The following is an 11730-nucleotide window of genomic DNA, read 5'->3' on the forward strand; positions in this document are numbered from 1 at the left end:
TCCCGCACACCGTTAGGCCGTCTTCCGCTCACGCCCCAACATCGTGCAGCCCGCCTCCAGTGGTGTCGCGACAGGCGTGAATGGAGGGACGAATGGAGACGTGTCGTCTTCAGCGATGAGAGTCGCTTCTGCCTCGGTGCCAATGATGGTCGTATGCGTGTTTGGCGCCGTGCAGGTGAGCGCCACAATCAGGACTGCATACGACCGAGGCACACAGGGCCAACACCCGGCATCATGGTGTGGGGAGCGATCTCCTACACTGGCCGTACACCACTGGTGATCGTCGAGGGGACACTGAATAGTGCACGGTACATCCAAACCGTCATCGAACCCATCGTTCTACCATTCCTAGACCGGCAAGGGAACTTGCTGTTCCAACAGGACAATGCACGTCCGCATGTATCCCGTGCCACCCAACGTGCTCTAGGAGGTGTAAGTCAACTACCCTGGCCAGCAAGATCTCCGGAACTGTCCCCCATTGAGCATGTTTGGGACTGGATGAAGCGTCGTCTCACGCGGTCTGCACGTCCAGCACGAACGCTGGTCCAACTGAGGCGCCAGGTGGAAATGGCATGGCAAGCCGTTCCACAGGACTACATCCAGCATCTCTACGATCGTCTCCATGGGAGAATAGCAGCCTGCATTGCTGCGAAAGGTGGATATACACTGTACTAGTGGCGACATTGTGCATGCTCTGTTGCCTGTGTCTATGTGCCTGTGGTTCTGTCAGTGTGATCATGTGATGTATCTGACCCCAGGAATGTGTCAATAAAGTTTCCCCTTCCTGGGACAATGAATTCATGGTGTTCTTATTTCAATTTCTAGGAGTGTATATTAATTTATCTCGATTTATATATACATAGGCCGATTTTTTTAAGTTGTTATTGTTGTCTTCAGTCCAGAGACTGGTTTGATGCAGCTCTCCATGTTACTCTATCCTGTGCAAACCTCTTCATCTCCGAGTAACAACTCCAACCTACATCCTTCTGAATCTGTTTAGTGTATTCATGTCTTGGTCTCCCTCTACGATTTTTACCCTCCACACTGCCCTCCAATACTAAACTGATGATCCCTTGATGCCTCAGAACGTGTCGTACCAACCGATCCCTTCTTCTTGTCAAGTTGTGCCACAAACTCCTCTTCTCCTCAATTCTCTTCAGTACCTCCTCATTAGTTACCTGATCTACCCATCTAATCTTCAGCATTCTTCTGTAGCACCACATTTCCAAAGCTTCTATTCTCTTCTTGTCCAAACTATTTATCGTCCATGTTTCACTTCCATACATGGTTACACTCCATACAAATACTTTCAGAAACTACTTCCTGACACTTAAATCTCTACTCGATGTTAACAATTTTCTCTTATTCAGAAACGCTTTGCTCGCCATTGCCAGTCTACATTTTATGTCATCTCTACTTCGACCATCATCAGTTATTTTGCTCCCCAAATAGCAAAACTCATCTACTACTTTAAGTGTCTCATTTCCTAACCTAATTCCCTCAGCATCACACGACTTAATTCGACTACATTCCATTGTCCTCGTTTTGATTTAGTTGATGTTCATCTTATATCCTCCTTTCAAGACACTGTCCATTTCGTTCAACTGCTCTTCCAGGTCCTTTGCTGTCTCTTACAGAATTACAATCTCATCGGCGTACCTCAAAGTTTTTATTTCTTCTCCATGGATTTTAATACCTACTCCGAATTTTTCTTTTGTTTCCTTTACTGCTTGCTCAATATACAGATTGAATAACATCAGGGAGAGGCTACAACCCTGTCTCACTCCCTTCCCAACCACTGCTTCCCTTTCGTGCCGCTCCACTCTTATAACTGCCATCTGGTTTCTGTACAAATTGTAAATAGCCTTTCGCTCCCTGTATTTTATCCCTGCCACCTTCCGAATTTGAAAGAGAGTATTCCAGTCAACATTGTCCAAAGCGTTCTCTAAGTCTGCAAATGCGGTTTATCTTCCCTTAATCTACTTTCTAAGATAAGTCGGAGGGTCAGTATAGCCATACGTGTTCCTGTATTTCTTCGGAATCCAAACTGATCTTCCCCGAGGTCGGCTTCTATCAGTTTCTCCACTCGTCTGTAAGGGATTCCTGTTAGTATTTCGCAGCCGTGACTTATTAAACTGATAGTGCGGTAGTTTTCACGCCAGTCAACACCTGCTTTTTAAGTAAAGGTAACAAATACGAAATTGTTGTCCTCCAAAAAAATATTGCTCGACTGATCCCAGTATAATATATTATTTGATTGTCAGATTATTTGATTATCAGAGGCTCTAATGATTTGCCAAATGGATTGGAAATCAGCAATCCACTCTCTGGAGACATATGAGAATAACAGGTAAAAGCTTTAGAAAATATTAATCAGTTGGAAATCGACACCGCAACATTCAGATGGAACGATCGAGACAAATAATCAAGAATTAAATACCGAACACACGAAACACATCGCAATAAAGCGACTAATATTTATCGCGAGCATAAATTACAGCGGAATGGACCCATCTTGCAAGCAGCAGCATCAGACCACAACTATATTGCGGGACAAGCGGAAGCTCGAGAACTACACAGAATAATATTGCAATCCTTTGTTTATTCATTAGTTGCCGTTGCCACGCGTGAACTACACCCTTTAAGATACTTCAGTCCGTGCCGGCCGCGGTGGTCTCGCGGTTCTAGGCGCGCAGTCCGGAACCGTGCGACTGCTACGGTCGCAAGTTCGAATCCTGCCTCGGGCATGGACGTGTGTGATGTCCTTAGGTTAGTTAGGTTTACGTAGTTCTAAGTTCTAGGGGACTGATGACCACAGCTGTTAAGTCCCATAGTGCTCAGAGCCATTTGAACCATTTTTGAACTTCAGTCCGTATTTCGCACTTATATTTACTGTTAAAATCTATAGTGCATTAACATGTAGTAATTCCATGGAAATCTTTTGATCGCTGGAAACTTCATCAATGACGCGTTTCGAGTAACCGTCATCAGACATCTGTGGTAAAAATTACACAACGAGAAAATTACGCAACAACTGCCAGAGGCCTTGCCGCGATGGAAACGCCGGTTCCCGTCTGATCACCGAAGTTAAGCGCTGTCGGGCTGGGCTAGCACTCGGATGGGTGACCGTCCGGTCTGCCGAGCGCTGTTGGCAAGCGGGCTGCGCTCAGCCCTTGTGAGGCAGACTGAGGAGCTGCTCGACTGAGAAAGTAGTGAAGGAGAACATACGAGGTGTGTTGAAAAAGTAAGATGACTTTATATTTTTACGAAAAAAATATACTTATGCATCAAATATTCCTGTTGTCCCGGTCAAAGTAACCCCCCCTCAGATACAATACACCTGTGCCAAACGCTTCTTGCAATCCTCAAAGCACTTTTCATAAGCTCTTTTTGGTACAGCCTTGAGTAATTCCAGCGATACTGTTTTTATTTCCTCAGTCGCAGAAAATCTTCTTCCTTTCCTAGGTCTCTTCAGTTTTTGGGAACAGGAAAAAGTCGCAGATGGGCCAAATCCGGTGAATATGGTGGCTGAGGCGCAATTGCCGTATTGTTTTTGGCCAAAACATCTCTCACACGCAACGACGAATGAGCATGTGCATTGTAGTGTTAGAAAAGGCCATGAATTGTTTTTCCACAATTCCGGACGTTTTTTGTGTGTTGCTTCTCGCAAACGGTGCCTAACGTCAACATACTACTCCTTATTGACCGTACGATCTCGAAGCAAAAATCCATGATGCACTACGCCACGGTAATTGAAAAAAAGAAAACAATACGCAAAACTTTGGCATTTGATCGAACTTGGTGTGCCTTTTTTCGGTCTCAGCTGTCCGGGATGCTTTCTTTGCGACGACTGGGCATCGGTTTCGACTTATAACCGTAGACTCATGTTTCGTCACCAGTTGTGACACTTTTGATGGAATCAGAATCATCATTCACGTCAGTCGAGAGCTCCAGAGCGATGATCGTGCGACGGTTCTTCTGATCAGAATTGAGAAGTTTTGGAACAAACTTCGCTGTAACACGTCTCGTGGCGAAAACATCCGGAAACATTGCATGACACGAGCCGACACCGATGTGCCAACATCCTCAGCAACTTCTCTAACGGTAATTCGACGATTTTCCAAAACAGTTTTCTTCACATAACCATAACCTGTAAGTTACTTTTGAATACATTATGGGAGTAGCAGTGATCAATGAGTTACAAACATTTACTACTAAAAACAGTGTCTTGATCAACGATTTATTTATTAAGCTGACCGGTTTCGACCACTACTGTGGTCATCTTCAGACCATTGAGTAGGAACCTCTCTCTGCTGGAGAATCACTACTCTAGTGATCAAGACTGTTTTTGATAGTAAATAACCTGTGAGCTTTCACGGCCGGCGTCTTCATTAATTAAAACTTCCGGGCTGAATTGCCGTGGTCCATATATAAAACTTCTTCTCCTTTTTTTCCATATAACAACGAGTTTTATGAACAAATTGGTGGGGTGACACCCCTGAGCCCAGCCATTGCTAATCTATTTATGGAATTTTTGGCACAACAAGTGCTGCAGTCGGCCAATAAAAGCCGTTTGAAATGGTATCGATACGTGGATGACACCTTTGTGATATGGTATCATGCTGAAGAGGAACTGAATGATTTTTTTGGTGCACATAAACAGTTTCAATCCAAAGATACAATTCACCACGGAGAAAGAGAGTAATGGACAACTAAATTTTTTGGATGTATTGGTTATTAAACGGGCAGACGGGACTTTAGGGCACAAGGTATATAGGAAAGACGCACACACCGATCGTTACCTACATTGAAAGGTCTCTGTTGGATTCCTTTCATGTTTGATTTCTTAAATCTGTTGTCATTTACGGCATAAATTCCTATTCTAAATTTACTGTGGCGTTTCTGACTATCTGGGAGGAGACTGAGTAGTGGAACGTGTTACTTTTACACATAAACAAGAACGATCTGTCACACTACTACACTTTAAAACACAGTTTATATGTAATTCATGTCAGACAGTCTCATACGGAACCTACATCCGCTTTCTTTTATATACTGTATATGATAAGGTACAGTCATCCCCGTTCCCTTCTGTGTGAGAGGATGAATGAGCAAATGTATTTCTAGCTGCATGCTTGAGGGTAGCAGACAAGCCTGTCTGCTAGAGAACAGTAGGACCAACGTCGGAACAGGTAGCTACGCTTTCTAAAAGGAGAGAGGTTTCTATCCTTAGTATGGTCCTGTCCGTCCCTCGTCATGTTGGTATAGGAAGCTGCCCCTCTGGCCACTTCCGTTTGTATTTGTGAGCCACCCTCAGGAAGGGACCAGGTCAGTCTGTCCGCGGCGAGCGTCTGAAGTGGTAAGATCTCCGGCTAAGCGTGTCTCTGCTAAGTCCGTAGGACAATGGATTTCTTAAGTTCAGCCTGACTGAAAATTTAATCACCTTTATTTCAGGTTTAGCTCTAAAATATCTAATGTTATTTTAAATTGCAACGCAGTGTATTTCGAGTGTGAAGTTCAGAATATTTTCCAGTTGTTGCTTTGTCACTACTTTGTGAGTAAAGCGGAACCACGTGTTGATCAGTAACTCTAACTAGCATCATCAATCTTCAATGCGAATGTGCGTGAGATTATAACGTCTCGTCTTGACAATATTTTTCAATATAGCAACTTTTCTTTATGTTCAGCCCACGTGGGGTGTACTTTGTGAGACCAGTACCACGTGCTTATACAATTGTTTGACCCATCAGGTTAATAGTAAGACGATAGTAACCCATTTGAGGTTTTTTCTTTTGTAAATTGCTTTTCGATCTAATTTATTTTAATTGTCAAAATTATTGTGGAGTTACACACTTTGTGTAAACCAAGTTGACCACGTGAGGCATGTGGTGTAATCATCAAAGTAGCCCTCAGCTATTGTTTTCGGGAAGATTTCACAAAGAGTTAGTATGAATTTAGTATACCAGTGTGTGGTAATTGCATGACGGACAGGATTGTGCTAAGAACGTAACTTCTTTGGGTGAAAATTGAATCGGTTGGTAGTGGTTAATTTCCTCTTGCATATGTTTCAACGTTCTTTGTGTGTTGTTTTATGAACGCAGTGTTGTATGCAGTCTCCCAGTCTTGGCTCCATATTTGATGTGTTCCATAGATTACAAACTCACATTTTCACAGTCCTAAATAAGGCACCAGTTTAGTTATGAATCAAATTTAATATGCTGAAATTTCAATGATCAATGTTAAAATAAATTTCCAAATATAAACTGATTTATTTCTTTTTATTTAAATTCTCTTTTTCATATATATATCACCGGTTGTCGCATGACTATTAAAAGATTATAATTAATGTTAGTCTGGTTGGGAATTTGGTAAGCTACGCTGGATACCTGGTGAAACAGTTGCGCAGTAATGCAAGGTTAACTTCCCCAGACAGTTCCCAGCTTTTAAACCGCTTTTATTGTCTATCAGTTCCGCTTACATAGCAAAATAAAGCAACAACGTTACAACATAAGGATTCGAATCATCATCCTAGGCAGAAGAGAGGAGTCATAAAAACTTTAGTGGACAGGGCTAATAACATCTGTGAGCCAATTTGTCTGCAAGGTGAATTAAGCCATTTGCGAACGGCTTTCAAGAGAAGTGGGTGCACTGACAACGAGATCGATCGAGCACTCGACCCTAGAAGAAAAGTGTCCGAAGATACACGACAACAACGACCGTCGGCTGGAAAAGTTTTTCTTCCATTTATTCGTAACACCACGGACCGTATTGGGAAAGTTTAGGCCAAGTTTCAAGTGGAGACAATTTTTCGACCTACCAAGAAAATTAGTGAAAGTTTAAGGTAGGTGAAAGACGCACGACACCCCTGAGCTACCCCAGGTGTGTATAAAATCCCGTGTAGCTGTGGCACGGTTTATATTGTAACAACTAAAAGGAGTGTTAATACCCGCCTAACGGAACACAAAAGGAACTGTAGATTGGGACAGATTGACAAATCAGCTGTAGCAGAACAGGTTTTCAATGACGGCGATCACGAAACGAAATTTAGTGAGACAAACGTGATAGCTAGGACCTCACATTGCTACACCCGCATGTATAGAGAAGGTATGGAGATCTGCAAGCACGGAAATAATTTTAGTAGAAAAGAAGGACTGAAACTGGACAAGATATGGCGGTCGACTTTGCACCAACAATGTCACGTGACTGTAATCGAGAGAGATGGCACTAGCCAGAGATAGTTTTAAAGTCGAAAGAAAGCACGTGATGAGTGCTGGCGCCATCTAAGCGCTCTGTATAGGCGGGACCACCAGCGCGTAGCAGCCACTCGCCGACTCACCTCGGAAGATGCTGCCCGCAGCCGGCAACGAAACGTCAGGAAGGAGAAGAAGTTTTACACGTGGACCGCGGCAGTTCTGCCCGGAAGTTTTAGTTAACGAGTTTTCTTCACAGCTTCGACGTTACAATCTTGTTGTTGATGTTCTGAGGCGTCCAGAGCGAGATTCGTCATTGGGATCTCTTCGGCCATCTTGAAAGATCTTGTAACACTTGTAAACATTTTAGTTTACCTTAGAGCAGACTCACCCTATGCCACTGTCAACATTTCAGATGTTTCAGAGCACTTCAATCCATTTTTCACACAAAATTTGATGCAAATTCTTTGCTCCACTTCTCATAATAATCGAAAATCGTTCAGCACAGTAAAGCAGTCTAATCTTTCTATCTGTCAAAAACAGCCGGCCGAAGTGGCCGTGCGGTTCTAGGCGCTGGAGTCTGGTACCGGCGAGACCGCTACGGTCGCAGGTTCGAATCCTGCCTCGGGCATGGATGTGTGTGATGTCCTTAGGTTAGTTAGGTTTGAGTAGTTCTAAGTTCTAGGGGACTAATGACCTCAGTAGTTGAGTCCCATAGTGCTCAGAGCCATTTGTCACAAACAAACAAAGTATGCTGTACGCTTGAAACTGTGAACATATATTCGGTACCTGTGTACCAATACAACAACAAAAAAAGATCGATAATCGAATGTACCTTGCCTGGGCAGTTTGAAGAGTCACCTTACTTTTTGAACAGCCCTCGTATTATTGATGACTGAAGACTCTCTTATGTATATATTATTTCGTCCGAAAGGCCTTGGACGGCCCAACCGTACCGACCGACCGCCGTGTCATCCTCAGGCGTCACTCGATGCGGAGATTGAAGGGTCACGTGGTCAGCACACCGCTCTCCCGGCCGTGTGTCAGTTTCCGAGACCGGAGCCGCTGCTTCTCAGTCGAGTAGCTCCTCAGTTTGCCTCACGAGGGCCGAGTGCAGCCCGCTTGCCAACAGCGCCCGGCAGACCGGATGGTCACCCATCCGAGTGCTAACCGAGCCCGACAGCGCTTAATTTCGGTGATCTGACGGGAACCGGTGTTACCACTGCTGCACGGCCGTTGGCCTTACGTGTGTGTGTTGTCTTTATTATGGTAAGGCGCTACCAACTTATGCACTAAACTAATAGGTGTGGCCGGCCTGTGCGGCCGAGCGGTTCTAGGCGCTATAGTCTGGAACAGTGCGACCGCTACGGTCGCAGGTTCGAATCCTGCCTCGGGCACGGCTGTGTGTGATGTCCTTAGGTTAGTTAGGTTTAAGTAGTTCTAAGTTCTAGGGGACTGATGACCTCAGATATTAAGTCCCATAGTGCTCAGAGCCATTTGAACCATATTTTTAATAGGTGTGTGTACCACCGACACTCCTCTCCACAGCCCCGCTTACCTGAACTCTGCATTCGCTGCCAGCCACGAGCTGCAGTCTCGACTGTTGGCTTCCACTACTCTCGTAGAAGCTCCGTGTTTTTCACCGAGCCGCGAGTTCGTAACGGACTCCCGACGACGACGGGTCTGCAGCCGAAACGTTCTCCGCAACCGGCCATTCGGCGCGACACAGTAGGTCGTGCTAAAAGTTCCCCACTAAGCGGCAGCGGTGTAACCGACTCCTGAAGTTGCGTCTCGTGGCCGAAACGCTCTTCATCGCCTCCGACTGTGGCAGAGGGCAGAGCAGAGCTACTGACGCGCCTTATCCCCTCTTTCGTCGACACGGAACGAAGGCACACGTACACACGCGCGCACACGCCAGCGGACGAAACGCGAACCGGCTCGAGTCTGCCACGGCGCTGCCGACACGCTAGAAGCCTGCCGGCAACTGGGCTCGAATGGCGATCCCCGGAGCGCCTCGTGGGGCAGCTGCCACCCCTACACGAGGAACGGTCTGCCCCCCCTCCAGCCCCCCTCCCCCACCTCGGTATCTCCAGACTTTCGGAGCTTGGCACTACCTCGCATGACAACACACAACCCTCCCTCCCTCGCCACCCCCGCACGGCATTTCCCACTCCCCCGACCGCTGAATGGCGACAGCGGGGACGCAACAGTCTTCGCGTGGTCTGCGCGACACGCTTAAAGAACACGAAACGCGGAAGAGACGCTACGCCAGTACACAAACTACAGCCCAGTGTATTCGCTACCGCCCCGTACCCTCTGCCGTTCCGCCCGGTCGGAGATTAACTCGAGGGGGGAAACAGCTTCCGTGCGTTCGGAGAGTTTGGATTCGTGAGGGAGGGAGACCAGAGTTATGAGCGATGGCTTAGCGGTCGGCAGTCACGCGAAGTCGACCCCCGCGATAATCGATTCTCGCGCGCCGCAGCTCGTCTTCTCCGCAACGCATAGCTCAGCCCTGCCACCCCCGCACCTACACCCGTGCTCTGCTCACCATTGTGAAGCGCGTGGCGGAGGGCACTTGTCAGTTATTAGGACCGCTCGTTCCATTCTCATACGGAGCACGGTAATAATGACACCCTAAACGCCTCTGTACAGCCGACGGGGTTGCGACACTCGTGAGGAGCGGCAGTTGTGAGGAGACCATGTAACGCCGGAAATGCATATCCTCCTATTTCCATCTATTGTACTATAAATTCTTTACTTATTTTGATACCTGAAGATATGACAAAAAAATGGTTCAAATGGCTCTGAGCACTATGAGACTTAACAGCTGTGGTCATCAGTCCCCTAGAACTTAGAACTACTTAAACCTAACTAACCTAAGGACATCACACACATCCATGCCCAAGGCAGGATTCGAACCTGCGACCGTAGCAGTTGCGCGGTTCCGGACTGCGCACCTAGAACCGCGAGACCAACGCGGCTGGCGAAGATATGACATTTCTGTGTCTATACATATTGTAATTGTTTTACTATACATACATACATATATATATATATATATATATATATATATATATGTATATATATATATATATATATATATATATATATACACTCCTGGAAATTGAAATAAGAACACCGTGAATTCATTGTCCCAGGAAGGGGAAACTTTATTGACACATTCCTGGGGTCAGATACATCACATGATCACACTGACAGAACCACAGGCACATAGACACAGGCAACAGAGCATGCACAATGTCGGCACTAGTACAGTGTATATCCACCTTTCGCAGTAATGCAGGCTGTTATTCTCCCATGGAGACGATCGTAGAGATGCTGGATGTAGTCCCGTGGAACGGCTTGCCATGCCATTTCCACCTGGCGCCTCAGTTGGACCAGCGTTCGTGCTGGACGTGCAGACCGCGTGAGACGACGCTTCATCCAGTCCCAAACATGCTCAATGGGGGACAGATCCGGAGATCTTGCTGCCCAGGGTAGTTGACTTACACCTTCTAGAGCACGTTGGGTGGCACGGGATACATGCGGACGTGCATTGTCCTGTTGGAACAGCAAGTTCCCTTGCCGGTCTAGGAATGGTAGAACGATGGGTTCGATGACGGTTTGGATGTACCGTGCACTATTCAGTGTCCCCTCGACGATCACCAGTGGTGTACGGCCAGTGTAGGAGATCGCTCCCCACACCATGATGCCGGGTGTTGGCCCTGTGTGCCTCGGTCGTATGCAGTCCTCATTGTGGCGCTCACCTGCACGGCGCCAAACACGCATACGACCATCATTGGCACCAAGGCAGAAGCGACTCTCATCGCTGAAGACGACACGTCTCCATTCGTCCCTCCATTCACGCCTGTCGCGAGACCACTGGAGGCGGGCTGCACGATGTTGGGGCGTGAGCGGAAGACGGCCTAACGGTGTGCGGGACCGTAGCCCAGCTTCATGGAGACGGTTGCGAATGGTCCTCGCCGATACCCCAGGAGCAACAGTGTCCCTAATTTGCTGGGAAGTGGCGGTGCGGTCCCCTACGGCACTGCGTAGGATCCTACGGTCTCGGCGTGCATCCGTGCGTCGCTGCGGTCCGGTCCCAGGTCGACGGGCACGTGCACCTTCCGCCGACCACTGGCGACAACATCGATGTACTGTGGAGACCTCACGCCCCACGTGTTGAGCAATTCGGCGGTACGTCCACCCGGCCTCCCGCATGCCCACTATACGCCTTCGCTCAAAGTCCGTCAACTGCACATACGGTTCACGTCCACGCTGTCGCGGCATGCTACCAGTGTTGAAGACTGCGATGGAGCTCCGTATGCCACGGCAAACTGGCTGACACTGACGGCGGCGGTGCACAAATGCTGCGCAACTAGCGCCATTCGACGGCCAACACCGCGGTTCCTGGTGTGTCCGCTGTGCCGTGCGTGTGATCATTGCTTGTACAGCCCTCTCGCAGAGTCCGGAGCAAGTATGGTGGGTCTGACACACCGGTGTCAATGTGTTCTTTTTTCCATTTCCAAGAGTGTAGTAA

At 47.2% G+C, this 11730-nt stretch overlaps 1 pseudogene; it reads right to left on the minus strand.

The window, feature by feature from the left end:
* Nucleotides 1-8313: 8313 nt before the first annotated feature.
* On the minus strand, nucleotides 8314-8431 carry LOC126109053 (5S ribosomal RNA; annotated as a pseudogene).
* Between the last annotated feature and the right edge of the window lie 3299 nt (nucleotides 8432-11730).

Source organism: Schistocerca cancellata, chromosome 11 (assembly GCF_023864275.1).
Source record: "Schistocerca cancellata isolate TAMUIC-IGC-003103 chromosome 11, iqSchCanc2.1, whole genome shotgun sequence".
NCBI lineage: Eukaryota > Metazoa > Arthropoda > Insecta > Orthoptera > Acrididae > Schistocerca > Schistocerca cancellata.